The 25,285-nt window shown below is 37.7% G+C and overlaps 1 protein-coding gene across 2 annotated transcripts in view; it reads left to right on the top strand.

Moving 5' to 3' along the window:
* LOC139690685 (sodium-independent sulfate anion transporter-like) overlaps window positions 1-25,285 on the top strand; it is an 88,581-nt gene that overhangs the window by 19,288 nt on the left and 44,008 nt on the right. The window contains exon 1 of one of the 2 annotated variants that reach the window (XM_071588186.1): window positions 21,089-21,503. The exons of the other annotated variant lie outside the window; for it this stretch is intronic. The gene's annotated coding sequence lies outside the window, so the exon portion shown is untranslated. Of the gene's footprint in view, window positions 1-21,088; window positions 21,504-25,285 lie in introns of those variants that run through there. 2 annotated transcript variants of the gene reach the window in all.

Genomic DNA, 25,285 nt, shown 5'->3' on the forward strand with positions numbered 1-25,285 from the left:
GTGCTATTTAACTAAATCTAAGAAGCAACAATACTGTTGATATTTTTAATACAAATCACAAATGCTTTACAATCTGGGTTACGAGTGAAAACCATTCCAGGAGGCATCTAGGAGTGAAAATGTCCCTCAATTCATTGAATGATGAGGTTTCTCACAAAAGGAATTATAAAAGAAGAGTCTCATCAATCTTACATCAATAAAGATCTTCTCTTATAGATGTTTATATTACAATTTATTTCTTATTATTGGGCTTTTGGCCTCTGACAGAGTTCATATTTCGTTTTCTATAAAATTAAAACAGAATATATAGAACATTTAGGCATATATGTCCAATGGCAGTAAATGGAAATTTGGGATCAAATTAATTGCCATTCAGCTTTCCTTCAGAGATCGAATCATAATTCATATTACACATATTATGCTGAATTCCAAGAAAAACAGACATACTTTCCTACATGGCGACTCGGCATTTGAATTGACTTCCATGAAATCATATCGTGGATGTAGCTATAATTAAATCCAAAAAAATAGACACTCTATAATAATAATGTATGCACGAGCTACATTCAAAGAAAATAGCAAATAGAAGAACAGTGTTATTTAACTACTGTCATGTTAAAATTACTCCGCATTTTTCTAGTAACATAATTTTAGACCAAAGTTAAAATATTATGAAACCAAGCACATGCATACATCTATGAATATGGATTTAAGTCATTATCTCATTAATTTTGGCCCATAAATTGAACTCATTCGGCTTCTCTGACCCCATTAGAAATCTTAGGCCATCATGCTAGTTGACCCTCTCCGTTCTTCCATGGTAAACTATTGGCCTATTTAGGTAAACCAATGCCGAATCCCTCCATTAGGTATCAGTCCCTTGAAGTAATTACTCTTATCTACAAGAGCACAAGTTTTCCTAATCATTCCTTGACATCAATTACGGACAGTCTCATTGAGAACTCAATGATGTACTTGTTCTGAAGGCTAATTACTATTATCGCAAGATTTCTTGCATTTGCTGTAGACATAATTTGTAGTAGGACTTCATTATTAAATGACAACTAATAATGTGCATCAAAATAAATGTATTGGTTAAAAATATTTCTCAAATTATACCCTATTATTGAATGTCGGCGCTGCAATATTATCCATATTACACAACGCTGTTGGAGTGTTTTCTCGCTTGATGCTTATTCTCGGATGTCCACCTACCATCAATACACAGGGTTCTGTACATATTATAAGTTCCAAGGGATCCGCAGTAATGTAGAAAATAATATGGTATATTTTTAGGTAATATATAATATTTAAATTAAGTATGACTGGCAATTACACATTATGAATAATTTGTGTTTATTTTCATTATTTTGGGTCCGCGGTGAATTGGATCAGAGGAAACGTCTGCATTTTTCAAAACAAAACAAATTAATGTGTTGCCATACATAGGAATCGAATGGGAAGTTAAATGAGAATTATCAGTTATGGGTGGTTAATTTTAACAGAGAGAAGTGTTGTACGCCATTAAAATTCTGCAATAATAAGAACATCCAATTAGTATCACAGCACTCGCTACATACTACTACACCTCGGTGTAGTAGTATTCTCTGAGTCTATAATCCAACCCCGGATATTTTTATCTATGCCATATGTTTCTAGCTTTGCGAGTAGTTTACTATGAGGTACTTTGTCGAAGGCTTTCTATAAATCTAGAAAAACCTGGTCCAATGGAACATTGCTCTCCCCCGAAATAAGAATATCATGAACAAAAAGCGCAAGTGTGTCTCGCAGGATCAACCTTTTCAGAAACCCTGCTGATTTTTCATTAATAACTTCTGATTATCAAGGTGTCTCATGATCGAACTAGCAACTATACTATATGTTCCACAACCTTGCACGAAATGGATGTAAGGGAAATAGATCTGTAATTACTCGGTTCCTCCTTGCTTCCGTTTTTAAATATTGGTGTACCGTTAGCTGTTTTCCAATCTCTGGGAACCTTGTGATCTACCAGCGACTTCTTAAATATTATTTCTAGACACGGCGCAATTTCCTAAGCAAGATCCTCTAATATACGAGTAGGTATTTCATCGGGCCCGGAGGATTTATTAGGCTTCATATTTTTCAGCAACGTTCTATTTCATTATAAGAGATTTCAATTTTGGGCATCGGTTGACTGGCACGATTTGGTAAGCCATCGGAGGTACTCGGTGAAGACGCTTTGTAAGAGGGAATTTAATAAGTTAGCCTTTTCCAAACTGCTGGGTACTCTTTCGCCTATATCATTTTTGAGTGAGTTAGCAGTTGACTTATTTCCTTAAACTTCTCTGACGCATGACCAAAAAGGCTTTTGGATTCTCTTTCAAATTTTCCGCTGAACTTTTCCTTTCGAATTCACTTAACACTTTCCGAAATTCATTCTCAGCATTCGCCCTGAATATCTTATCAGGATTTTGACGCTAGAAATACAATCCCTAATATTTTTCATGTTGGTATGATATAGCCTTTAACTTCGTAATGCCTTTCTAACATCCGCGTTGTACCATCTAGTTTCCGTGTTATCTTTTATAAATTTACTTGGAATGAACTTGTTGACTGCTGAGCGCGTGATCTTAAGGAAGTGATTCCAAGTATCCCCAGTATATCGGTGATTTCTATATTTGCTAAAAGTTGCAAATTGATTATGCAGCACGTACAGTAGGCCATTGTAGCGCCCTTCTTTAAAAAAGTAAATTTTCCTTTCATGCCTCTTATTTCGGACCCCATGGAGCGGAAACTTATCATTTACTGCCCTGTGGTCACTGATTCCTTTTATAGTTTCTATAGATTATTACATTTTCGCGAATATTTGTCGCTAACAAAACAAGAATATTATCGCCCCTAGTTGGTAAAATGAAAAGTTGATTCAAAGAGTTCAACGTAGAATAGAATGTATTAGCGATTCGCTGATATATTTGTCTTTACCTCCAGTTTTAAAACTATATGTGCTCCAGTCAATAGATGGAATATTGAAATCTCCACCGATTATAACGTCGCGATCATTTTGTTTCGACAATAAACCTTTGATTTGCTGATATAATTCTAGTATTAAATTGTTTCTGTCGACAGGCGGTCTGTAAAATGCGCATGCATAAATTCTTTTGGATTGAGGGCTTTTTATTGAGCAACAAACACTTTCCAAACCATTACTCGGATTTACCTTAGCCCTACTGAAGCAAGAATTTTTAACTGCAATAAAAGTACCACCCCCGATTCTCTTTGTTCTGTCATTTCTGTAAATGGAAAAGAATTTTGGGAAAATTTCACCATCGGCAATATCTTTGGATACTAGGTTTCTGTCCCAACAATTATATCTGCGCCTTTGCTTCGAATAAGGTGATGATATTCTGCGACTTTGTTTTTTAAACTTCGCCAATTTACTACCAATACAGAAAATGTTTCCTTGACATTACGATTTTTTTGAATTTTTAACGAGGATCGTCTTCTTATTAATGTTGACACCCTTATAAAATTTTCCGTCCGATGCTATCTGATTCATGTTAAATTAACTATAGCCAACGCTGAACTTCAATTAATTTAAAGCTACATACTTTGGTAAAGGAGACTTTAGAGACCCACTAATTGACCTACACGCTGACCTACACTTTAAATCTAAAAAAGCCCTGCAGTGCTCGGATATTCTACCCGTTACATATCTGGCGGCCTTAGACGCGTAGTGAACACCAGGGAATATGTGGACAAGCTAGCAAAAATTTAGAATTTATTAGAGATGTATTATGTAACTGTGATGAAAAGATCAAAGAGAAATGTTATATCGCTGGTTAGACCTCATTTAGAATATAATGCAAGTATATGGGGTCCTCACGAAATTGGATTATTTGCCGAATTGGATCGCGTGAAGCGTAGAGGAGCCAGATTTGTAAAACGCTGCCTACACGCTGACGTACGAGTACACTATAATCTAAAAAAGCCCTGCAGTGCTCGAATATCCTACTTGCTACACACCTGACCAACTCAGACGTGTAGTGAACACCGGAATGGTTCAGAGCGTTCCAACACGATTGGATCGCCGGCTGAAGGTCAACGAAGGACGCCCCGATATCCCTGCAGTAAGCACGCAACCTCTGATTTATGCCTTCCACTCGGCTCCAAACTAGAGGTCCTAGATAAATCCTGGGGACAAGACTACAGATCTAGGGCATCACATCAATCCCATCGACACCACCCACCCGCTTCGTTTCCATGTTCAATTCCCTGAAGGAATTCAGAATCTCTTCAGATTCACGGTTGACGGCATCGTTGACACCAACATGAGCCACGACCCGCAGCCTTGAACACTTTGTGCCCGCAGCCGTCGCTCTGAAGTATATAAATCTGAACGCCGAAGAACTAGAGCCAAAAGAAACATAAGAAAAACTAATGAAGGCCCAAATAGTATATGTATCAATTTATATCCATAAATATTTCACTAAACGAGAAGAAGCTTTAAGGAACACAGTATTGGCAGAGATTCAAAGAAAACGTTTGAATTTGATTATTGAACGAAGGATAAGATATGAAAACGCAATATCTGTAGTGTAATAGTAGAGTAAATTGTAGAGTCCTTGTAAACAGTTGCGAAGAACTTCAACCAACTCGGATTTAATTTATTTGAGAATTTAGCTTCTTAAATAGAAGTGATTAATCACTACACGACACTCAGTTTTTCCATTTTTCTACATAAATAAAATTGTTTCTTCAATCGACTATGAAAATGAATTCACGTGTTGGATATAGTTGAACCTTAAACAGCAGCTAAGTCAGAGATGAGGCTTACTAAACGCAAACCTTTCCAAATATTACGAGCGCCATTTTTTGGATTTTCTGAGGACTTTTTGAACGACTCACGTACATAGAAGAGTGTCTATTGATATTTGTTGCTTATTACCTGCAAGCCAATCAAGCTAAGCACCTAAGAGGTATCTCTTCTATTTACTAATGGTGAAAAACAGGTTTTGGTCATTAGCTGGTTTGGCCCGAATAGGAATGACGATTTACTGGAATTACATAACCATCTATATTTTTTTTAACTAATGAGTGAAAATAAATTCAATTTATGAACAAGCAGCAACCCAGCTGGGAACGGCACTTGACAATACCACCCATGGAAATTTCCTACTGGAGAAGAAGCTCAGATTGGCCAAGAATAGCGCTTACTTATATTTACTTGGAATTAAACTCTTTAACGCGCATAATAAACATTTTCTACGTGCTTCCGGAAATAATATCTACACGATGGTATCATTTCTCAGGAGAATCCGCGACCTTCCATATAAAAGAGACACTTTGACACGCGTCTAAGGCGGTTTTAAACTTTCGTGCTTTCGTTCTGCATTGAAGATACCGCGAAACTGCTTACAATAAAACCGTGCTTTGTTTGCCCTCATGAATTATAATCCCACTTGAAGTCTCCGTGGTGTTGTTGAGGTTAAGAATTAGCTGCCTCTACTATCATAACGTTCACGTCGACGAGACACAAAGCAGGGGATATCACCATGCGCGAACTTCGTATCAGTCAACTTTGGCCGGCGCCATGGGTTACTCATAAGGGAGTTTGCAGGAAAAGAATCATAAAAAAAAAGAGTCTTGGTTTTGATGCTCTCCGACACTGAAATAGAATTTGCATATGCTTCAATTGCGTTTACCTTTTTTTAACATTGTACTTAGGAGACTGGTTATAAATTTAGCATATGCATTGAAATGGCAATGCGAAAGGTACATTTGGGCAGAAATGCGGAATTGCAACGTTCTGCTTCATCACGAAAAAAGAATGAGCAAAGACTGTTGGAAATGTTTCCTCTATATAAAACTACAGGAAACCTAATACCTAATGTATCTCTCATAATTACTTCATTTCTCGGGCCATAAATCTGAACTTGAGAGCAATCACATCACTCAGTAACATGACAGTTCTGTGAAGCCACTCTCCAAAGATTAAGTATCATTTAAACGGAAAGAGTTTTGACAGCAGCTAGCTTTGGACTTCCAAACTATTTTTCTTATACTAACAGAGACGAAAACTCTTGCAGTTTTCCACTTAATAAAGATTTATTTTCGACTAGTTTCGATGAACTACGCAATTTTCAATTCATTCAACTTAAAAATGATGTAGCACATCGAAACTAGTCGAAAATAAATCTTTATTAAGTGGAAAACTGCAAAATGTTACGTCTCTGTCGTTATGGAACAGTTCCACCACGCCACACCTGAATCTAAAACTTATATTTTTTACATGTTCAAAAAAGTTTTAGGGATGTGATAAATAATTATTTATCGATCAATATGCCAACAACATGCACTTGTATTTTAATCTTGTTATTGCTTGATATATTTTATTCCGGTATCCCAATTTTTATCATAAAATTCTTCAGCTCTCTTCCCCTTCACGCTCCCAGTTCTTCCAATCACTCTTTCACTTCCTTTTTATTGTATCAGGATAGTTCACATATATAACCGAGCCAAAATGTTAACGATTTCGTCAATTTAAGACTAGGACAAGTGCGATTTCATTAGAAATGGTAAAAACTCACTCCGTGAAAGTCGATAAAAAACTCGTTTTGAAGTAGCAAACCAAGGGCTTGAGTGGGGACTAGTGTCGTTAGGAGATCTTAGGATCACATTAATACTTCGTTTCCACAGAAATCTAAACACCGAAAGACATCATCCATTAATGGTGTCTGGTTTATTGCCTTTCAATGGGAAAACTGCAGGCATTGACGGATATAGAGGGTGGTTCCGGTTTATTCAGTTATTCATTCATGCATGGCACCCTGCAAGCGACCGCTAGGGTTTAAGGCCGGGAGTGGCCATACACCAAACTACTTTTGACCCAAAATGCTCCCCCCCCCCCCTAGCGAGGTCGGGATATGTTATTCTGATCTCTTATCGTTCATGGGAAAAATGACATCATAAATCTATGTGATCTACACTTAATCTCACCCATTTCATTTGCATTATCTGTCCTACCGTAACACGATGGGGTTTATAATACATTCTCAACATCATTGAGGAAGAGACATCTTTCCAATGTATGCAACAGATTTAATCTGTAATTAGGTGCGCAATTCATTACGTGAGTGATTCCCATCCTTGCTCCTCGGAAAATGTTGATGCGCTACTCAATTTATCATTGCAAAGTTTTTAAAATTTAGCTTCTCTACGCTGTACGCTGTCTAATTCGGCAATTAATACCTCTTCATGAGAATCCCATATCATGGCAGCATATTCTCGCATATTACGCTCTCTCTAGCTTTTCCCACAAACCTCATTCTTTGCTTGACTTTCCTTATTTTATTGTACTCTATCTTCATTGTCATTTAATTTGAGTATGTGTGTATGAGTAGGTATATCCTTAATTTATATATGTATGTATGCATGGGTGTATATGTGCGTAATTATGTATGTGTATGCATGCATGTATGTATGCTTATGTGTGTATGTATGCTTATGTGTGTATGTATGCTTATGTGTGTATGTATGCTTATGTGTGTATGTATGTGTGTGTGGATATGTATGTATATTTGTAGGTATGTGTATGCATATATATGTGTATGTGTGTGTGTATGTATTTGTGTGTATATGTATATATATATGAATGTATATATGTATATGTGTATGTGTGTGCATATGTATATTTCTATGTACATATATGTATGTATATATGTTTATATATATGTATATGTATGTATGTGTATATATATACATATATATATATATATATATATATATATACTTTTTTCTTTTCGATGTGCAAATCTGTGCTAAATGATTTTATGTCTGTCTATATGTATTTATGTGTACATATGAATTTAACTATAAGTTTAATGCTTATTCCCCGCCTATTTTTACCCAGGAGAGGTGGTGAGTCACGCCTAAGTCCAAACTTTCTATTACGGCGTTCCTGATACAGTAGGAATTCGGGAGTGAGCTACTCTAATTTGAAAAAATTCACCACTATGCACTTTTTTAAGTTCAATTCTTATTTCTAAGTATCGCACCAATGTTGTATAGCATTCAGATCATCTGCTGAAGCTACTTTTTCCTCAGGATTACGGATATCTCTGTAAACCACTGCAATGTCGGCAAATAAAGGCATCTTACCACGGAGTTAATTTCGTTAGCATACAGAATGAATAAAATAAGTTCGATAGTACTTCCGCGTGGAAAACCTGCACTGCCTTCCACTACATTAGAGCTAGCACCATCTATGACAACTATTTGCATGCGACCATTCAAAAAGTCTTTAATTTAGCCGAGGATATAAATTTTATATTTCTTCGCTGTCATATCTAAAAATATCAAGAACTCGTTCCGGTTTCTCGGTGGACAATCAAAAGATTACCGGCTCCCCAATACCAGAACTTGGCCCTTAATTTTATTGATAGTTATCGACCTAGTTTTTAAGGACTTATACATGCATCGGGCGTATAAGTTCATATAATTCGAGCGCTTGGGTTTGTGTGTTTGTCAGAAATTTCCTATCAATCCCGAAGTTGGATCATTGGTTTCATGAAAGCCATTCGGCGTTCTTTAAGCAATAACGCTCGAATATTGATTCAATCTACTTAACCTTGCGTAAGGTAGTGAGCAATAGAGAAGGGAAGGACAGTTGATTATTATTTTTAAACCGTCCAAATCCTATGCTTTTGTTAATGCCGTAAATATGAAATAAATGTATGAAATGCCATGCTTAACATTAACACGTTGTCACAGTATCACATTGGCTCAAGTACTAGAAAGAAAATTTTAGAACACCTTCGTGATCAAACATTTCAAAATAATTGCGTAGTGTACGTTATCAGGGAGAAATATTGTGTAGGCATAATGTCTACTATTTTGAAATATGCATAAAAAGATTACGGCGATATTAAGCATTGTCAAAGATTTTCAATACCTTCACAAGTTTTTCCAGAGTACCCAATAAAAACTCATTCATAAAACGAGTGTTAATGGCCATGTAACCAATACTATCCTTAGCAAAATGGTTTCATCCATTTTAAGTAAAATTTAAGAATTTCCAAACAAAAGTATAAAACATACACTATTAAATTATTTCCCAGCTAAACTCACAAATATTCAAATAATTTAATTTATGAACAAATGTATTTTTTGATATTACAGTTAATACGTACATATATTACCAACTTAACTCTAAAAATAGAAAATATTACTTATGTTTTCAGATTAGACTAGATAATTTTCATTTATAAGGAATACCAATGCATTAGTAATGGATCATATGATTGCTGAATGGCAACGAGCTTGATATTTCAAAACTGCTCGTCTGAAAATGACACAGTGCTACTATTAGACAGCGAGTTAGCATAAAAGACCTTCCAAAGAATGCTTTATACTAATTTAAACATATTTAATGATTTCATAAAATCGTTACATGTAAAGGTGATTGACGTTCTACCTTTCCAAGTAATGAAATCAATGCATGATCATTAAAATCAAGTTGTCCCACTATTTATCACCAATAGACACTTTCTTAACATATTTTACATGCATAAAGAATGTTTGTTTTCAAAAAATTGAGTAGGTAAAATCAATAAGTTTATGCGAATTGTAATAAAGTTGTCCGATCAGTTGCTGATGCCTTATCTACAATTATCTCAAGAGCCAATCTAACTATGAAAATATATTTTCTGAAAGTGAAACATATTTTTTCTATGTATATTCTGTTCAAAATACTATATATTTCGTCAACCTGCATTATGTAATATGCGAAACATTTTTCAGCCGTTGCCTCGTGAATGATATCTTCATTTTACGCCAATAAACAATTGTCGTCCATTTTACTTTTCGACACTTTACATAATCAAGAAATAGAAAGTTTTCGGTATAATTGCACACGAAGTGAAATCAATAGCGATTACAGCTTCTCTAAAGCTCCTAAATTTTCAAAGAGCTGCATCTATTTCAGATTATTTCACAGATACACCCGCAGGGAATTCAGGTTTCAGATATTACCGCTTAAAACTTTTAGGCCAATTACTTGTAGCATCGGATAGCTAATGACGATTGAATCAAAATCTTCTAGCAAATAAATTTCAATTGACCGTGGGTTGTTTCAATTGAAATTTTTAATCACGATGGATTTTAACATTGGAGTGACAGTTGCCCATTTTAAAATGGTAATTTAAAGCTTTCTTTCCTACACCAGAATAGCTTTCATATTTTAGCGGTCGCAGAACTTGGTCCAGAAATGCGCTAGTTTTTTTTTTGCGATATCGCACGGCCAAATATAAAGTTTTTCCCACCAAAGGCGACAAGGTCGAAAAAAGTTACAATAAGATTTCGAAAAAGGATTTCTTTTGAAATTCCAGCGAATTATTGAAGAGAAGTTTTGAAAACGTCCCGCCTTTTATGGAATGAAAGTGAAATTGAACGTTGAAGGCAAAGAAGTAAGAAAAAAATTTCGTTTTCCGTGATCGTTTTTGTACATGAAAAAATCATTAGACCTGGAATATGATTTTCATGTTTTCCTTCCGAAAAATATTTATGATTTACGTGTCCTTGCGGAGGTATTCAGTCGTCCTTTTCCTACCAAAACACTGTCGAATCTTTGTAACGTTGTAGTAGTTTCCTTTAATTTAGCGAAAATAACCAAATCGTAATATTTACTTATCGTAAAACCATTGAGCATTAATTAATTTTTTTGATTCATGAGTTTCCAACACCGATTATCACTTTCATGCATCGGAATCAAGAAAGGAGCAGCTGCCGGTTGACAATTACCAAATTCAATTTTTTTCAAATAATCGAAAATATCTGACTAGGAAATAAAAAGACCCACACGAAAAAACGTGGTCGAAAATGAATTTATATTCCTCTGAACTAAGTTCACGGAAACCTCTAACTATTTTCAACAGCAAGGGGCAATTTATAGGCTCTTCAAAAACTCACCGGATTTTTACAAATATTCTGCAAAATCATTGTTCTTCCTGAGGGTAAACATTTATATATCTTTCCGAACTCAGGTGAGGGAGATTTTTACGTAATTCTCGCAAAAAGATACCCGCTCGAAATTTTCCACTGCGGTTTATTGACGCACCTTGTAATTCCTCTCCCTACCCGCTCCCTCTAATGCTACCCGCCTCCTCCTCCGCCCACCCGACCACGCCACCCGCGCGATCGGGATCTCTCCACGGGCTCTCGCGATACGTCGCCGGGAAGACACACCTCCTTCCGACACCCAAGGTGATCGGATGCGAAAAATTAGCGGCGGGTGGGGCGTGGGGTGGGGGGGACAGAGTGCAGGAGAGAGTGAGACAGGAAGGAGACCCAAGGAGGGAGGGCGACCGTGGTGGTACAGGTCGTCACGCCACCGCATTGTGTTGCCCGAGTCAATAAGGGACAGGGAGCGAGGAATTAAAACGGCGTGTTTACCCGCCTCCACTGTGCGCACGAGCGCGGATTCTTCTTTCACCGATTGCCGCGCGAATCGCCGCGTCGCGGAAGCGGAGGCGCCACAACACGGGACAATTGAGACGAGACGGGGCCCGGGGGAGTTTTTCGCGAAAAACCGACGAGGGAGCAACTCGGTTACCTCTTACACCCTTATCATCGCGGTTTCATCGTGCTCCGTCAGTGAACCGATAGCTGACGATTACTGTGGAGAGCAAGGATCAAGGGCGTCAATTGACGTTGACAGGGAATTTTTGACCACTAGTTCCTACGTTTCTGACGAAACAAATGTACTCACGTAGAGGGCTATTGGAAAATTACACTAGGAGGTCAGGGTTTGGGAGAGATCTGGGGTGCTTTATTGCTGCAGGCACTATGGTTCTTGCTACTCGGTAGTCAAGGAATCATGTTCTCTCATCACTTAAAACAAAAACATCGATTTTAAATACAGGAAACGACACTCAACTTAAAAGGTTATCTGCTTTTTCTCGAAACAAGATTCAACGGAGTAATATTTTTCCCCCTTCAACTTACGCGTGTGGCTGACAAAAGTACTTACTCACTCCCCATATTTACGATTTACTCTGAAAACATCACATTTTTAGTACATTACAGGAAAGTGAAGTGCCTTTATTTAGTAATCCAATTAGTGCGCTAGGGAAGAGCTCGATGGTGTGGGGGGGGGGGGGGTAATGGAAATAGAAAGCGCACAGCTGAAAGTTTTACAGAGATAGACAGGAAGAGATAAATAGTGCCAAAGGTAATCCACAATACCCGCCAAAAGGATACATATTCCATATGGTAACTCATTAATCACGAGTACATTACCAATCGAAATGCCAGAAAGGAAATGAGAACCGCTGTACAACTTGTTCGAACAAACTGTTTGTTCAAGGGAAGAGGACCACTACCAAGTGGGAATAGAAATTTACGACATTGAATTAATGCGTGACTGGTTTTTTCCACGAATACTTGAATATATACCCCGTGCATATATGATCGAATCCCACAGTACGCATGGCATGTATAATGCTGAGGGAAAATAATTTTTTGCCAAATTTCTGAAAATATAACTTTGAAAATGTCAACATTGTTATAAGCCATCAATATATTCGAATAGCCTTCATGATGCCCCAAACTCGAAACAAACACTTTTCCAGAATGGCGAAGAGTGCATATACTGTGCCCCGTGCGTTTTGTAATAGCGTAAAAAAATTACATGAAAAAGCTATCTCTTACTACTTATTTACATGCGTAGTTTGAATTCTAAGCGCTAGCGGCTAAACGAGATCATACTAAAGCTTTAATGAAGTTCGGAGAAATGTTTTGGAATCAACTTTCTTACCGATCTAATACGAACTTTGTCACCAATGATGACGTCTGACACTGAAGTTTAAAAATTAATTAAATATTTTAAAGTAAAATTAAGGAAAAAAATTCCAAAAAATTTATATGTTTTCCGATGAACTAAATCATTTATTCCCGAAGTTATAGAGAAATAAGCCTTCAGTAAATTCCAAAGCTACTCCCAGACCGAAATATCAGCTGCGACGGAGATGAAAAACTATTATCGGCTGAGCGAATACTTTCGATGATGAAATTACCAATGTGCCAAATAAAATTCACCTACCTGACAGGTATGTTTAGAGTCGACTGGAATAAAGGATACGCGAACTTTGCATATGCCATTATGTTTGGAGGAGTTCATCTATTTCTTATAAGGCATTTTCCCAACAGAACTCAGCCACAAGAGTTCGGAGTGAATAACTATTTGTACTACGGTAAATCACTCTTTTCATCTCATAAAATGTTAACTCTTCCTTCACTCTAAATTCTTTCATGTTCGTAAAAACACAAACATACTTCAAATATATGAGTGATTGTCCTTTGTTTGTGGTTCTGTTTTACAATAAGTTTTTAATCAAATTTTGTGCCCACATATATTATATATACACACATATATATATTATATATATATACATACATATGTTGTTCAGTTACCACCTTTATGGTGTTCACTTATTCTTCATGCATACTTGCATTTAATTATAGTAGACAAATAAAAATATTAACATAAACACAGCTCACTTCGATATATTCATATATATATGCATATATATATATATATATATATTCATATATATATATATATATATTCATATATATATATGTATATATGCATATACATTTATATATATTTATATATATTCATACATATATATGCATATATATATATTTTTTAATGTATATATGCATATATATATATATATATATATATATATATATATATATATATAACAAGCTTTGACAGCAACAAACAATATAAGAACACATAAAAAGATCACTCACACGTTATTTCTTGATCATTTTGACGGAATTCAACTCCGTCTTCATTGGAAGAAATAGAAGTAATATATGTATATATATATATATATATATATATATATATATATATATATATATATATTAATATATATATATATAATCATAAATAAACAATATATATTCTATGTTTGTGTTTCAACGATGGTATCTATGCTTATCTATGAAACGGAAATAAATAAACTCTAGGCGAAAGACATTGATTCTATGAAATCGCATATAATTTAAAATTATTTAAAGCTTTTATAATTAAAATTTTATAAATTTTATAAAGCCAAGCTTCACTCTCTTAGCAGAAAACCAGGGGTGAACCAGAAACATGGCGTGGGGCTGAAGAGACAGACCAACAATGTTATGAAAATTTACGGTACTTTTATTTCTAACAATCTTAGAGGTGATAAGTTTTGCTCACACTTGTAGAAGTGTTACATCTGATAAATGTAGACGTAGAGGATCCACATTTAAATGGGAAATACGGTCTTAGACAAGCATACTTTAGAAGGAGAAATAAATTCCATGTACCCACTCATGCCGAGCATCATTTTGCAACACCAAAATCTCAAAAATTCGGGCAAATCTTACCAACTGGTTTGGCCTTCAAACGTTATAATGCTGGCCTCCATGCTTTATAAGCAAGGGGCCAAGTCAAGAACCGTAGCCGCAAAAAGTACATTCATTTTTTTGTTGGTATCCAAGCGGAACCAGAACTGAAATTCTAAAACCATCACTGATCAGTGCCGAAACACGTAACACTCAAGAGGGAAAAATGTGATGCCTTCCATTCAGCCAATAAAATTTAGTGACCGTAAACCATACTCATTTAGCTGAAATTCCATGAAATCTTTTTTACTGACGATCAAATGTAAAATCTGCATTGAATAATTAGAGTGATAGCAATGATGCATTACAAGTACCCTCTACATGCATGCATCGTCTTCCAACAGAATATGCGATACCCACCACTGATAAATTTAACGAATTATTGTCCCTTTAATTTATATTTTAATTAAGTAGTAATTTCGATGCTTAAAAAATCAAGAATGAAACATTCCTAAAAATATTAAACGACCGTCACTAAACAAATTCATTACTTTAATATTTTATTGTTTTTTTGTGAAGAAACAACCGTATTTTATGTCCTGAAATTATGTTATCTTTTTCACTATCTGAAGTTGATTCAGAAGTCACTTTAAACTGCTAACATTAATAACTTTCGTATTCTGACAACATATCCCTGTTAAAATAAAAATGGGGTAAATTTAGCAGTAAATTCCTGGGCAGATAAAATACCTGTAAAATCTTTAACGTAATAATGCAGCCTTGATCCTTTCCATAAATTGAAATACTATCGGAGATTAATGCAATTGAATATTAATTTAATATTTTCCACAGAAAAACTTAAAAATAACAGAATGGTACCCCGAGTAGTCGATGAAACGTCTTGTATCTTCAAGTTAATTCTGTGGATAGTACTATTTCCTTGTTTAACAAAATTGAAATAATACACCATTTGATGTAGGAGAATGGCGGAATGAACGTTACGCAGAAAATGAACTTTGAATAGACTAAGAAATAGTGCGAACGACGGTAAAGATCGGTCTGTAGACCTGACTAAAGAAATGCTATTAAAATTCAAGTATGGAGGATCTGGGGCATTTTTGACTAATCCCACTAGCCTCAATTTCTGGCTTTAAAGAACTTAAACTACCTAATGGTATTGATAAAAAATGCACTGTTAAGATATTATTGTAGCTCATATTTGATAAAAGTTGACGAATAATGCTATGATCAATTAAAATAGTTCGTCAGCCCAACTTGGAAGCGTACGTCAGTTTCAGACATAGCTATTTTTGGGTCGTTGGTGCCTAAGTTGACGCTAACAGATCTTTGGTGTGCGTAACAATAAAATAAGAGTAACAACTAATGTAGGACAAATTTCCTGCAGGCCTGGAGCCTAAAATTTCGTGGCAAAATTAAATCCGAGTTCACAAATACTTGTAATAGACATTTTTCCATCTCATCAATTAAATTAAATGGTACGATCTCATTAAAAAGCAATCAAGCCGATCCCCCAACTGTATATCTATTTTAAATGCTCTCCTTTCGACGTGAATACAAATGAAACTTTAGCCAAGTGTCCACAGAAACCACTTTTCTCTACGAGTGATAAAATTTCATTGCTATTATATGCATGGGACCTGCAAAAACGTAGTCACCTTTCTGCGAGAAATACCGATAATGACTTATAAACAAATAGGCTCGATAATTGTCGTTGTTGAAAAAAAAGGCGCCATATGTACAACAATCCAAAAGGAAAATGAAAACGTCAGTGTTACTGCTGTCAAAAATCACTAGCGCTTAGTGAATCATCCCCACATTACTGAAATTCCTATCATAACACAAAGAGAGAGCAGTAAAAGGTAATTCATTCGCAATAACTATCGGATATGACCAATATTTTCTGGTCAGAAAGAGATCAGGATCCGATTTAGCCAGTAAGATTACAAGTCTTCAAGTATGACTTGCAATTCTACTCTTAATTCGGTGCGCTTTGAAAACACGGTCAGGCACGAAAAAGGGAAGTGAAACTGGTCCCCCCGGAGCTATAGATTGGCCAATCCACTGGTTTGGATTACCTTGATACAGCGCCTCAAGCAAGAGGTCGATGACCTTCATCTCGCGGCCAGATCTTTTATATTCTGGTACCATCCTTGACGCACGGAGCTTGGAGTTGACAGAAGGATATCGGAGAGTGGATAGGGGGAAATTTCTCCTCGCCCTCTACCAATTGAAGTGTAACAAGGTCTGTACAATTTTTCAATTCAGTTTATCTTCTGCTGCTGAAATTATTGCAACAAATGGTGTTAGGCATACGTAACACACCTGTATCAGGTCTTCCATTTAAATAATTTCCATCCCCATGCATTTATACCTATTATTAAAGAGTTAAGAAATTATTTAAAACAAAAAATGAATCATGTTTTCGGCAGCATTTAGATTTCCTTACGCATCGTATCCATCGAGCAGCTACTCATATAACTCATTAGGATAGGATTGCGTAGTTAAAATAAAGGGTTTATAAACTCGAAAAATCGCAAGAAAAAACGGTGAAGTGAATTGCAACAACTGAGGGTCATAGCATCTGGAATCTAATCAGTAGTCGGAGAAATAAAAGAACTTACATGATCGCATACCCTCTCCAGAGATATAGGTCAGTGAGTGACGCATATATTCAGCAAACCAAGATATTGTTAAACACTTTTAGTACTGCCTTCTAAGCGATTGAGCAGTAAACATGTTTCCACACTCGGAATCTATGACAGCTTAACCAGTCACAGGTACCGCAGCAGTTCTTTCTACTTCCGTACCACCAATCACATCGTAGGATATCATTTGAATGCTAGACCATAATTATTAGATCAAACTTTACCTTCGAAGGGGTTAAAAGTTTTACTTTATTGGAGCATGAGCAAATAATTTGCCGCGTTTTGGAACCTAGAAATATTAAAATATTTTTAGTCGTTGCTATGACCATGAATTTCATAGCAGCGCTGAATTCGAATATGTTTAGCAGATGGTAGAAAGAAAGGCGGGTGCGAATAGCTCAGAGACTGTATGGGTGCTGGAATATCAATAAGCTGATTCCACACAGCAGTGAATGTGCCTGAAACACGGCGTCTTAGAATAATAAATCAAGAGGTTGGTGAGTATAACTGAAAGCATCGCTTTGGAATGATCAAAGACTAGTGATACCTACGTGAGTGAGATATCACCAAAGGATTTCGAGAGAAGAGCGAAATGTTCACGAACTGAAGAAAGTGAGAACAGTGATTTGCGCCAAACCTTGAGTCGAGTGTTGAATGCCACTAATTAACACAAATAATCAGACGAGGGTTGGAACAAAAAATTGAGGAAAACCCGTCGGGAAAATTAATACGCATTCCGGAGAAGCATAGGAATCACACTCTGCCTAAGGATACTAACGCAAAAAATTCAGGGCGTCAGCAACCCATTATAAACGGGATTCATTTATATTCAAGGATTTAGAAAATGCATTGGGTAGATTTCAGCGAAATATGGCGTTAAAATTCCTGGAAAAAATCAGAATGGATCGCAACGGCCGAATAATTAACCTTTAAACTCTACAAGAATCAACAAAGAGCGAATGAAGAACGAAGGAAAAACGAAGCTGAAAATGAAATCAGCAGTAAGAGGAGAATGGTGTCTCGAACTTGCACAGTATAATATGGTGCTGAAAAAGGGCAAAAAAGATAATCAAAATAAATGAAAATAAAAGCTGAATGTGAAGAAATTTACGAGGGTCATCCGGAAAGTAGTACCCGTTCGTGCCGCATGAAGTGCTGACGACGCGAGTAGCCGCTGGACGAGGTCAGATAGCTTCAGTGGCTTGTCTGCCTTCTCTGAGCCAAGTTGCGTGACGCTAGCATTGCCTGTGTTGTTTCTGTGATTGTTTACAATGTTTAAAAAAATTGAGAACGCCGCCAGTTGTGAAGTGAGGGCAGTGATTAAATTCCTCAATGCAAGAAACGTTCGCCCATGTGATATTCATCGCCAATTAAAGGAGGTGTATGGAGACAATGTAATGGACGAGTCGTCTGTTCGGCGGTGGTGTCGCAACTTCAACATGGGGAGGGGGAACACACACGACGATGAGCGTTCGGAGAGACCGTCTGTCATTACAGACCAACTGGTGAGCTCAGTTGACGAATTCGTGAGGAACGATCGGCGCGTCACAATTGATGACATCTGTGAGCATTTTCCCAATGTTTCTCGAACAATTGTTCATGAAATTGTTAAACACCATCTGCATTATGCAAAAATTTGTGCAAGATGGGTCCCTCGTGTATCTCAATGAGCTGGCGGCGAAGGACTATGCAGCAGGAATACAGAAACTTGTCACACGTTATGACAAATGCCTTAATTTGCTTGGAGATTATGTTGAGAAGTAGTTTAAAGTATCCTCTTTCAAATAAAATTTTTTATGTTTGTTAATATTTACTTTTGTGTCTTTATTTCACGAACGGGTACTACTTTCCGGATGACCCTCGTACACTCTCCGTTCCGCAAGAGGCATCGTAGTTATCTCAGGGATTCGAGAAGACCTGTAGGCATCCTTGAAACCAGCAGATCCAGAACTTAAGCAACACCACGTAAAAACAATGCCAAAAGAAACCAAAACCCAAGCAAGCAAAAGGATTAGCTGAATTCAGGTGTTTTTAACAACTCGAGAGTAATTACAAGTATACGTATCTCATTCATTCATGGATGCAGCATAATATCGTATGTCGATTGAGTTTGACGGAGACCCACAGAATAATAGCTGAAGTTCAGCAATCGTTCACGATGAAGAAGCAGCAGACTCTCGTACTCAGAGAAAATACCGATCCGTGTACTGAAAGTACATGTAAAAAATGAATTAAGGGGTTTTCTGCGAGTACATATTACAAATTGAACCTTTAGGCCGTAGTGCCATAGGCACGATGTGACTCACCCCAGGTACTCTAAATCAGTGCAACAAATGATGAAATGTTCTTTATTTATGGAAAAGGGATGCGGGAAAATCGGCGAGGAAGGCAGAGGAGAGCCAATGTTTTCCAACATCACCCTTCCCCTTCATTCTCTCATAAATACAGAGGTTTTGAAATAATTATACCTAGAAATGATGAACAGGATAACTTATTAGGCTTTCCATGGTAATAACTCTTACCTAACACTCAACGAATAAATCCACTTTCGAACGATTCTGGGTCCTTTTTGAAGTGTGCAAAATATTCTGAGAAAAACAATTTGTGTAAATGGAATCAACGGGAAAGGAATAGTATTTAAAAAGTTAAATGATAGCAAAAGAACGCCATTGTATCGCGTTGAATTTATAGATGAATGTATGCTGAAATTTTTTTCTGCATTGAAGATCATGCATGATCCGCGACTTCGTCTGTTCGTGTGATGTGCGTGTCTGGTGTGGATACACCCATTGCCAAACACCGTCCCCGTAGCTTTTACGTAATTATATAGGTGAATGCCATGCAGAATATTCACGTGGCATGCCGTAGGAGTGATTACTTTCCAAGAAAAATCATTCATTTCCCCTGGAATTATTACCCGAATAACTCCTCCCACTGGTCTTACGCAATGAAGATATCACAACGGTATAATATGTGAAATGAAAGCGATAAAAACAAGTATTTATATTTATTATCTCGTATTTTAAGCGACACCGTTAATGGCCAATACATTTTTTAACGTTCATCCCAGGGTGCAAATGTAGGTCTCCAGCATATAAACGAAAGAACATGAAATGTGTCATCATCTTTACGCAGTAATTAGAGATATTTTTTGTCACATCGTGATTCGATAGAACATAACTTATCGATGAAATAATTTTAAATGCACTGAATATGGAGAGCAACTAAATTATAGATGCTTAATTGTTTTCCCTATTCTCATATCAGTTTCCCCAATACGATCATTAACGTCCCATAACACGGATGTGTGGTTAAATTAGCAGTCCATCCTGTGGAAGAAATTAGCCACCCATCGCGCACTTTATTCACATAATCAAGCCGAGCAAAATCACTGCGAAATGATTTTTATGACTGATCTGATTCCACCTCCTAGGATGACATTTAACTTTCCAATGGATTTTGCGTCTCGTGAGAGAGGCTTCAGGAAGAGACGGGCCCCCAGCATCCGCACACTCAAATCACTCCCGGCGCGAGTGGCCACGGGATAAATTCGCCCGCCCCGGAAGGGAGAGAGAAATGAATACGGAGATCCGCGAGAACTCCGGCGCCGCCGACCCTACACCGCCGTCGTTAAGCGTAGAAGGAATGGGTTGAAGGGAAGGGGAAGGTGCGTCCACACAAATTGCTCCTCCGGCGACGACGACGGAGGCGAGAGGAGGATGAGGGAAGTGCCGGGGAGGAAGGAGCGGGCAGGTGTGAGAGGGAGGGAGGGAAGGAGTGAGTGAGGAGGAGTGTTGAGGTGGGAGTTGAGGTGTGTGTGTGTGTGAGGGAGTAGGCGGAGAGGAGGAGGGACCCAGGGGAAGGTGGTGAGTCGGAGGAGGGGCGGACAGAGGGGAGGCTTTCGAGAGGGAGAGGGAGGCGAGTGTGTGTTCGGGAAGGGGGGCGGGGAGGCTGTCGGCCTGCGGAGGGCGAGGGAGCGGCGGCAGGGAGGGAGGCGGATAGTATAGAGGGAGACCCGTGCGGAAGGAGATTCTCATTCCGTCGTGGGACACGGCTCGAGAGAAAGATCCCGGGCGAAACTCCCTTTCCTCACTGCCATCTCTCTCCGTCCCAACTCCGCACCACTACAAAAACCCTTTCATCCGTTTTCTCTCTCCGCCATTGTCCCGGGAGCCTCCGTCATTCCTCAATCGTGTCGTCTACTGACGTTCGGCCCCACGTCCGCACCTCCTCTCTCCGTCATCCTTAAAGTGCGAAAGCGGTGGACCTCCTGGGTCCTCCCCTCACCTCTTGGTCCGCGCTCTTGGAAGGTGGCCATCCTGCGGTCGCAACAGGTGTCCGTCAACCCCTTCCAAAAATCTCACCCCTCCCGATCCGACTGCAACTGACGGACGTGCACCACCGACGCCGCCGCCGTCCGAAGACCGACCGAGGGACAGCCGAGGTTATATCCCTATCACAGATCAGGTGAGTCACGTGATAGTGAAGCGGGAAATCCTTCCACACCCCCGCGTCCGGATCGAGAACAGGCGAGCGCACTTGAGCGAGAATAGGGAAGCGGACGGATGGTGGACGGAACGGAGAGTCCGGGGGCGGGGGGTGGGTCGCATTACTGAAGGGAAGGGTGGGCGGACGGCAAATTCGTTTGGCAACCCTTCTTTTTAATTGGAGGCGACGCATTCTGCGCAGTATCCATCGCCAGGGTGGCTGCTAAAACTCCGGGAGGAAAGGCACGAATGTGAAAACATTAGCTAATCGCTTGGAGAGTGTGCCGAGACGATTTTGCGTTTGTTTTTCTTTTCCTTATGCAGCAGTAACATTTGTGAGTCCATATTTTCCCTTGAGGCGAATCTACTTACATTCATGAATTCCTGAGTAGTATTTCTGGCAAACTGGAGGTCTCTGCAATCACTTTTACGGTTGGCCGGCCTTGTTATGGTAATGTTTAAGATCATCTTACCCTATCTAACCCATTAAAAATCATAAGAGTCGACGTCCCCTACGATAGCCATAAATAGAATATTCTTTAGGTACTTTTTCTCTCCAAATATAGTAAACGATATTTAAAGATGAGGGAATCATGCATCTGAACAGCGTCGTGATATATTTGTATCAGAAACGCTGTCAATACTCCAATTATTTGTCCAGGACGTTTGCTCGTAAGCATTGATCTATCAATATGTAACTTATTATTAAGAAATACTCAAGAAAATCTCACGTGATGTAATGAAACTATATGAAATCACATTAAAAACAATTTATCATCACTATGACAGTTTACCTATCCTACGTGCGTTTTGTTGCAGTTCTACAAACTATTATCAGTTGATACTGCCATAGGCCAACCCCTGTGGCATTTCTCCATATTCCCAGGAATGCTAAGAATAAACTCTGTGATTCCACTCTTCACAATTTATCACTGTCACCATCATGGTTTCGCTGCCGTACAGGATCATCAGGTCACCTGTAAATATTGCACGGAAGTGTACCCATGGTCGTTGGGGATGAAAAAATGTGAAGGGTGGTATTGAAAAGTTTCGTTTTAACCATTCTTTGGAATATTATAAGCTGAAATTGACTACCCACCTCTTTATTAAACTAGATCTCCCATGCATAGCATATTTCATGACTTTTTCTTCGTCCTTGGTCCTCTTTAGGTGTTCTCTTCCATACTTTCAAAATTGTACAACGTATGAAAAACAATAAATCATGGGTCACATTTTCAGTACCTTGCATATCCACATACATAATGCTCTTTCCCACGTTAGTTCTATCGCTCATGTCTCCCCCTAACAGAAAGATGAAATTATGTATTTACGTTTGTATATGCTGTTGACTGATTTCCTGGCTCGTGTTATTGAATAAAATAATATATGAAAATTATATTGAATATTGATTAAAACATTTTATTTTTGCTCTATAATATTATTTTGCAATGCTCATTTTATATTTATGCATGCACGTGTACGTTCCTCGAAGCAGAAGTTTTATAAAGATGCTTGATTTTATTTTTAAATAAAAGATGCCATTCTACAGTTCATCATACTGTGGTCAAAAGTTTCATTACTTACTATAGTATATTCAAGTAAAGACAGAAAAGGTATGATTAGCGTGAACTGAGCCCGAGGTAAATATTGTTGGGGATGCCATAAACCTTAAAAATTTTATTTTATTTCCGCTCGCTCATTGTAGAAATGGTTATTTAGTCATGCGTTGTAAACTGAGGAAGTAACATAAATTTGTGATATAAAAATTGCTAAAACTAACATGACGAGTGATGAATGCGAGAATGAGAATAAAGGCCAGATTTTAAATGATTGATATTGGAAGGATTCAAGTTTTTAGGGCCTAATGATGAACAAAAATTGCAACATTTCCAGATAATTTAAAACACGATTACTCGATAGGTATGTGAGGTGACTGCCCTCGAATCCTTTCATTTCCCTCTTTCTTTCTTCCAAATGAGAATGTGAAAGTTTAGCAAGAGAATCCTTGACACCACTCTCACCCACAGCTGTTCAACATTTTATTTTATTGCCTCTATTTCTCCGGGAGAGACTACGAGTACATTTCCAACTTAAACCGGTCCCAATCTCTTATGGCTTACCTTTGGATTATCTAATTATCAGATTATTTGCACTATCCGCCTAAATGTCTCAAAAGATTGACAGAGGAATGCCGGTTTTTTCACATATGTTCACTATATTATAAACATAGTTTCCGGAAAATACCTGTTGTAATTCGTCACAATATTTTTTACCATCATACCAATTGTATGTCCAAGAGTCATACACATGGAATGAATAAAATTCAGGAATGAAGTACCTATTTGCTAAAAATATGAGAAAATACCCACGTCATACCTATTTTTCGTTTTAATAGTACTGCCTATAACTTGTAATAAAAAGAACTAGGGCAATGATAAATGAGAAAGCATTTTAAAATAATGAATCGTATCGGAAGAGAGAATCATGCCTACATAATGACATTCTAATTGACACATTATTATTTTATGGAACCCCAGAATTCTATGGCATTAAGGAATCAGGTTTCAACATGAATAGCATCGGAATTATAACCCTCGTTAACCTGAAAACCCGACAGTAATTTCGTTGACTTTAGAGCGACGCGGTAGAGGCCAGCAGATAGAGCACCTCTCTACTGGTACCTAGTGTCCCCGTTTCAAATACCGAGGGTACCATGTAGACAACTTCATCAGAAACCTAAGTGTTGCAATATTTTGGCTACGGTTCCGTGGGAAACCGCAGGTGGAACAAGGGAAGGAAATGAATGTGTGAATCTCAAATGTGCGTCGTTCTAAGTGAGCGCAACCCTCACCTGTTACAGTCAATCTTCCGGTCCATTATCGTGGTTTCGGGGCCTAAAGATTACCAACCTTGTCAAGATACAAGTAATTACTGATCATTATATCTGTTCAATAATTTCAACTGATAAAAATAATGAAAATACGTCCAACATTGATTTGTAATGAAAACCCTCTAGTGACAAATATTGTGATAATACTGTGTTCATTCAAGGCAGATAGAAAACCTTCCGATGAGTCCTGGAAAGCGAAATCGAAAGGTATACTAATATAAAGTGTTACTGAATTGGATTATTATGAACTATAGTGGACTATTAGGATGTCCAGTTGAAAAATAATACCAGTCGTAATTAATAAATTAGTCGTGCAATTACTTTACTGACCAAAATATGCTTGAATGGTATTTCAATGGTAATTCGATACATTTCTTATGTAACTACCCTGCAAGCCATCGCTAGGGTATGTGGCAGGGGGTGAATACACACCAGACTAATTTTTACCCGAATATAACCGTACCTTGGTAGGACAATGTTTTCTGATCCCTTATTGTTCGTGAAAAAAATGACATATTAAGTCTATCAGTTCTACACTTGATCTCTCTAATTTTATTGACATTATCTCTCCTACCGTAGTACGATGGGGGTAATAATACATTCTCAACCTTAATACTAAAGAGACGTCCTTCCAATTTTTGTAAGTTGCAACCCTAGTCAATTACAAATCGAGTGTTAGTTATGGTGATGAACGGCCGGATTTACCTTTGAAAGGCATTGGCAACATTATCCAACACATGACCGAAACTTCTTCTCATTTCAACAAGAAATGCGAAAAACATTATGTAGAGTAACGAAGTCGAGTGATGGGTTATGACTGCCAACTCATTCGCCTGTGTTCTACATTCACGTCAAACTCGATAGCTAGATGA

Source organism: Hetaerina americana, unplaced genomic scaffold, assembly GCF_022747635.1.
Source record: "Hetaerina americana unplaced genomic scaffold, ioHetAmer1.1.p SCAF_3, whole genome shotgun sequence".
Lineage (NCBI taxonomy): Eukaryota > Metazoa > Arthropoda > Insecta > Odonata > Calopterygidae > Hetaerina > Hetaerina americana.